General features: G+C 32.4%; 1 pseudogene; it reads left to right on the top strand.

Moving 5' to 3' along the window:
• Window positions 1-2270: 2270 nt before the first annotated feature.
• On the top strand, window positions 2271-2454 carry LOC129246582 (U2 spliceosomal RNA; annotated as a pseudogene).
• The last annotated feature ends 4696 nt before the right edge of the window (window positions 2455-7150 follow it).

The following is a 7150-nucleotide window of genomic DNA, read 5'->3' on the forward strand; positions in this document are numbered from 1 at the left end:
TGATGAATGACTTGTTGACGGATAAGGATACCGATGGATGGAGTATGTGGAAAAGAAATGTGTTACATATGTACTCGTGTAAATATGTGTGAAGACTCAGCGGGGTGCGTAACACATTTGTATCGAATTTCTGCTCCTACTAAGTGAAGAAGATAAGCGATGCGCTGGGATTCGTAGACCTTCAAGTACGGCCACACTTCTGTAATTAAATGGAGTGTCGTGTTAATTGATAGCGCAAGGAAGGCAGAGGAGGTTTTCACATTTGAAGCTACAAATAATTTCATCTTCTTGAGCCGCAAAGAAGATGTAAGTTTTCTATTTGAAGGTATGTAAATTTTTTTGTTTTTATGTAAAGAAAATAAGTGGAGGTCTTCGTCTGCAGTTACTGTTACTTTTAAATTAAACGCTAGTGACAAACCCCTGAACCCTTGGATTACTTAATTTCTACATATTCTCATTTAGAACATTCTCATGTGGCATATTGCAGCACAGATTTACTGCGCTCAATTTTTCTAAAAGTATTCAGTAAACCCAATGCTCCACTTTGTCAAAGACTGACTCACTCGCTCACTCACTCATCCATCCACTTCACTTAGTTATTCAGGAAATTTGACATTTTTGACACAATATGCAATTGACACCCACACTTGCAGCAACAACAATGCGCTACTTGAATTCAGTAGCAACAAAAATAACAACTAAACAACGCTGTGTGTGAAGCAGTGCGCTACTCATATGACACCATCAGCCATCATCAAAAGCATCAACGGCATCAGCAGCAGCATCAGTGGCATCAGCAGTCGGTATCCGCCGTGTCATCGTTGCTGTTTTCGTTGGCGGTTTTTTGTCAGTTCGCTTGCTCGCTTATGGTTTCCAGGCTTGCTGGTTTACTGGTTGTTGGTGGTAGCGCTCGGAGTCAGTGTTGAGAATGATTTATATCATCACTTATTTTTAAAATGCCAATCAACATATATGCACATATTGTTTTCATGTTCATCCTGCATACAGTATCCATAAAAGTCAGACCCCCACTTGCTGCATGCGGCAAGTTGTTCCCCCATTTTGTCAGCGAATACCGCAAGCTCTCAATTTTACATAAATAATTGTATACTGTCATCGCCCAAGTTTTTCGCTCTAGCTGTTTTGGCGCAGGAATGCGCTTACACACACACACATTACATAATGCTGTATGCATACATACACACACTCATCTATATTCGTTTATAAAATATTTCATAGTACTTCTATTTCGTGTAGTGGCAAGTCGGTCTAAGTGGCAAGTATACTCTGAAATATCGCCGTAAAGAGACGTGAAATCTCAAAACGTCAGCTCTCAAGCGTCAGTCGAAAATATTATTTCTTCCAGGCATAAATAATTAAATGACGTATTGGAGGATTAGAATGCCCCTCACATACATATATAGTAATAGAAATTTTCAAAAATTTCGATTTTCTTTCAGCTTGCGCTGCGGTACTCTAAAACTTGTCTTAAAGGCTTTCCATAGAGAAACCGTTTATTAGATGGAGTTATGGGTTTGTTTTTCTAAGGTGCTCTGTGAGAACTTTTATTTACTGTAAATAGTGTAAAATATTGTCGCCCGAAATTTAGGAAAGGAAACGAGTTTTTTGGCTTTTTAACACGCTTTTTAAACCAAATGTGAAAAATTTTGGTCGACGAATTTTTGTGATTTTTTTGGTGGTGACATTAGACTTTGTCTGAGGTTTCTTAGGTAAAAATTGGGTCAAGTACATTTTGCAATTTTCTATTGAATTCAGTTTTACTTCATTAAGATGAGTCAGGGAAGGGAAGATGGCAGATAAAGGTTTCAAACTCACTTGAAGGGATAAAAAACACTATCCAGAAGAACACGAAGCAGGGTGTGGCACATCGTCCACATCGTGCAAATAATAGAATTCAGAAATTTCGGAAAATTCTTTCTTATAAATATATTTTTTGAAGTGAAAACTTCTTTAGAATCGTTGGGAGTGATTTGAGGAAAAGTGAAACGAAAAAAGCGACCAACTTGGCTACGAAGCGTTATATTATATGTTGATATAAAAGTAGCGACGAAATAAATAAAAATAACTTTTATTTTTTCTTGTGATTTGAACCAAGGATTTTGGATCGGAAGCTCACATTGCTAGTCGCTCGGCTACCGCGCCATGCTGTCGTCGCTGGCCTAAAAGTTATTTAGTTACGAAGCGTTATATTATATGTTGATATAAATAATTTTTGTGAGCGTGTAATTCTCAAAAGTTTTATTAGGTTTATTATTTAAAATGTATTGACTAGGTAGTGTGGTTATCAGCTTAACATCTGATAGATCCTCCATCGGAGGACAACAAATGTTAAACTAATTTTTGGAAATGCGCGGAGTGTTTTATGGGCTTGCTCCGCCTCTGCCACGGGTTGACCCGGTATTGCAGTACCGCCGGGATTTCAGCCTTGAATAAATACAAGAAAAAATATACTAATACATTTAGCTTTGGTGGGAAGAGCCATAAATTTTTATATGAATACATGTAGACGAAAATGGAATTTTCTTTTTTTGAAATTTGCATTGTAAGACATTTCTGATTATTTATTGAAAACAGTTTTTTGGCTTTTCTATTTTTGGTTTAGATACTGAAAGTCAGTTTAAGTGAATCGGTATAAATATTTCGTACATTAATTTTTGAAGTGAAAACTTCTTTAGAATCGTTGGGAGTGATTTGGGAAAAAGTGAAACGAATTACATATAAACGTAGCGACGAACTAAATAACTTTTAGGCCAACACCAACAGTATGGCGCGATTGCCGAGCGGCTAGCAATGTGAGCTTCCGATCCAAAATTCTTAGTTCGAATCACAAGAAATAAAATTTTTTTTTTTTTTTTTGAAATTTGCATTGTAGGACATTTCTGATTATTTATTGAAAACAGTTTTTTGGATTTCAGCCTTGAATAAATACAAGAAAAAATATACTAATACATTTAGCTTTGGTGGGAAGAGACATAAATTTTTATATGAATACAAGTAGACGAAAATAGAAGAAATTTGTAAGTCTGTTTCTTCGGTCCGTTTGGGTATTTTTTTTGACAACATCGAAACCAAAGCATTTGTATCATATTTTATCTATCATAAGCCACTCGTATCATTTGTTGAAATTGAAAACATTGAGGATGAATAATGATAAAATGAAGAAAATAAAATATGAACTTTATAGCAATATTATAATGAACCTATAATTATCCCGCTCCTAATGCTGCTTTCGTCTTATTCTCTCTCAGTTTGTTTTACGGAAGGTTTCACTTCTATCAAGTCTAACCGTTAGACTGGTATTTTTTTTTTAAGAGAAATTCCAGTGCTTGTGAAAAGCCATACCAAGCTCGAAGTTTCAAACTCTTTTTAAACGCAACTTTTTGCAAAAAATTATCCCTTTTTTTGCTCGTGGTCTTGTGCATTATTGCCATTCAACACCTACTACACATTTTTTTATATGGAAGAAAACACTCAACACCCTGCGGATTTTTTTTTTTAATCAAAGCGATTTATGTACCTACCTGAAACTTGAGCAACTTCAAACTTCAATAACACGGTGTGACAAAAAAAAATTAAATATACTTTTATGGAGACCTAGTACAACTTGTAGGTATAGTAAAACTAAGAAACATGGTATAGGAGAAATTTCCAATACACCCCCAAAATCTCATTTTATGGCCATAAAACCGTTTTTCAGTAGGTTGATGTGAACAATCACTCCTAACTTCGCCAATTTCCATCCGATTTCGAATTTGTTTTTTTAGTTCGAAAGAACAAAAACAAGCCTTTTTGACAGTGTGTTGACAATTTTTCTGAAATGACAACTGACGAGACTGTAGACGGAAGTATTTGAATTTTTTTTATTTTTTCTCTATTTTTTCAACTTTGACATCATTTTTGCGATATTATCCGATATTGAGGATTTTTTTTAGTACACTACTGTTATAGTAAATTTAATTTCGGGTCGAATGAGCTATATTTGACTGTAATTGAATTAAAATTAAAAGAGTTGTGTGAGTTTTAAAATTTTTTTTTTTTTTTACTAATTTGATATGTAGGCATCGAAGCATGAAAATGAGAACAAGTGTCATTATAAACACATAATATTTATTGGAGTATTGTGCAGTGCAGCACTGTACGGTATGTGCGGTACGGTGCAGTACACAACGGAACTGGTTCCAAACTAAAAAATGCATTGGAAACGGCCCTTTGGAGTTTAGTATGGTACGGTACATTTGTCATTCTCTTCATCATTTTTGAGTACTTCTCTGGAAGAAATTCGATCATCATCATTCATCTGAAGTCGTCATCAACTAAATTCCATTGTTTAAATCGAGAAGCGAGCGTTTCAAATTGTCTTCCCGATAAAAGTAAATCACGAGAAAGATCCTGAAAATCTGAATTTGATACAATGTGTCGTTCTGAAGACTTAGAACCAGACGGAAAGTACTCTTCATCATCAGGTTTATTGTTATCACTTTGATAATCATCAGCAATGAGTTGAACTTCCTTCAGTTCATGTCCTGCAGTTGAGTCAATCATATCGTCCAAGACTACGGAGTTCTTAACAGTTGCAACATCAGCATACTTTATGTGCTTTCGAGCTTTATAATGATGACCGTGTACGTCCGTTTTATAAAAATAACAATCACCTGGTTTATGATAAGGCTGACGATGCCACATCATCGGAGAATATTGAGAAATTCGACTTTTCTGGCAACGTTTTGATTTATATCTCTTGAATTTCAATGAAACAAACAATAAAACTTTGACGTTTTAATAAGGTTAAATTATAATAACAAACTTCTTTTGTTAATCAATGTACAGTGTGGACTTTGGTACACTTGGGAGCCTTTTCATATTTCCATTGAAAAAAAAAAGTGCTATAATATGTCAGATATTTTCGTAAGTTCTAACCAGTTCTGTTGTATGCACTACAGTGTACTCTTTTGTATACATATATACTCCAATAAATATTACGTATCTATAATAACGCATCAAAACACGCCCTTATTCCCATGTAGCGTAAGTTATACCTTCATACCAAATTAGTAAAAAAAAAAAAATCTTAAAACTCACACAACTCTTTTAATTTTAATTCAATTACAGTCAAGTATAGCTCATTCGACCCGAAATTAAATTTACTATAACAGTAGTGTACTAAAAAAAATCCTCAATATCGGATAATATCGCAAAAATGATGTCAAAGTTGAAAAAATAGAGAAAAAATAAAAAATTTTCAAATACTTCCGTCCACAGTCTCGTCAGTTGTTATTTCAGAAAAATTGTCAACACACTGTCAAAAAGGCTTGTTTTTGTTCTTTCGAACTAAAAAAACAAATTCGAAATCGGATGGAAATTGGCGGAGTTAGGAGTGATTGTTCACATCAACCTACTGAAAAACGGTTTTATGGCCATAAAATGAGATTTTGGGGGTGTATTGGAAATTTCTCCTATACCATGTTTCTTAGTTTTACTATACCTACAAGTTGTACTAGGTCTCTATAAAAGTATATTTTCACTGTCGCACAGTGTAATCTATAAAACTGCATAGTTGAAATTTTTTCAGAAATTCTGAGTACAAAATTTGGACTTTTGTTGAAATTTGCCGAATTTTTACTCATTTTATATAAAGTTCGAGGCATTGTTTTATATGGTTTTTGTTGTAGTATGAGTTATAAAAAAGTAATTGAAATTACAAAATAAATAAATAAATAGTCGAAAATTATAAATATGTGGTGTGCCCATTCTTTTGACGTTGACTGCATATAATCGAAAGTGATTTTCATTGTAAATTCAAACGCTACGTCGAAGAAAAGCTATGCCACCGCATATCATAATAAAATTCAAAAAAAAAATAATAATAATTGTAATAGTAAAATATTTTCAGAATTTTGGTTCATTTAATTTTTTGTATTATTTTCATTTAATTTCAGTTTTTTTTATTATTTTGAATGAATTTATTACTTTTTTTATCATTTCGAATTATTTTTTTTTTTTAGTCTTTTTGAATGAATTTTTTATTCTTTTATTATTTTGAAAAACAAACATTATTTTTCAGAATTTTGGTTTTTTTCGTTTTTTCATTAATTTGAAAAAAAAGATTATAATAAGAATTTGTTTTCCGAATTTTGAATTATTTAATGTTTTTTATTATGTTGGAAAAAGATAATAATCCTTTATTTTCAATATTTTAATATGTTTAATTTTTTATTTTTTTTGCATAATAATTTATTTTTAGAGTTTTGGCTTATTTAATTTTTTTTTATTATTTTGAAAAACAAAGATTATAATAAGAATTTATTTCCAAAACTTCGCTTTGTTTCGTTATTTTATTGATTTGAAAAACACAATCATTATAAGAATTTATTTTCACAATTTTGATATGTTTAATTATTTTATTATTTTGAGAAAAAAATAAATATAAATAATAATAATTTATTTTTAGAGTTTTGGTTTATTTCACTTTACTTAATTATTATTTTGAAAAAAATTGTAATAATGATAATATTTTCAGAATTTTAATTTATTCCTTGGCTGGTGTGGACTGACTGACGCCCTATGCAGCACTCAATCCTGATGACTTAAAAAAAATATTTGATAGCTTAAAAAGTGAGACCTGAGTTATCTGTAGCTTTGCCGTCCGGAAGAAAAATAGCGGAGTAGCAAATGCTGAGATAATTCCACGTGATCAATTTTCAGACAGCTATAACAGAAGCGACTGGAGTTCAGTTGAACTTCCGCTTGAAGTGTCAGCTATGTCAGAATGAGCGCTAACTTATGTTGAGTAGTCTCCAAAGATTCCAACGATAAGTGACTGGCTGATACCTACCATACGATTTGCACTAAATTCTACTTAGAAGATCCATCGACGGCATCCGATCCAAGGTTCTAAAGCTGACTAAATACTTTTCTATAAAAAAAAAAAGTTTTTTTTTTAATTTGCACGAAGATAGAAACTTAAATTTGTGAAATATTTAATTTTTATGTAAAGATTTATATGAAAGAATTATTAAAATTAAACGAGAAATAAATTGCAAAACTTGTCAATAATTCCAAGTGCTTTAGTGGTACCAGATTGTGGCAGCAGACAAACTGGGAAAGCTCCTCCGTGTTGGTAGGATCATTT

Source organism: Anastrepha obliqua, chromosome 4, assembly GCF_027943255.1.
Source record: "Anastrepha obliqua isolate idAnaObli1 chromosome 4, idAnaObli1_1.0, whole genome shotgun sequence".
Taxonomy (NCBI): Eukaryota; Metazoa; Arthropoda; class Insecta; order Diptera; family Tephritidae; genus Anastrepha; species Anastrepha obliqua.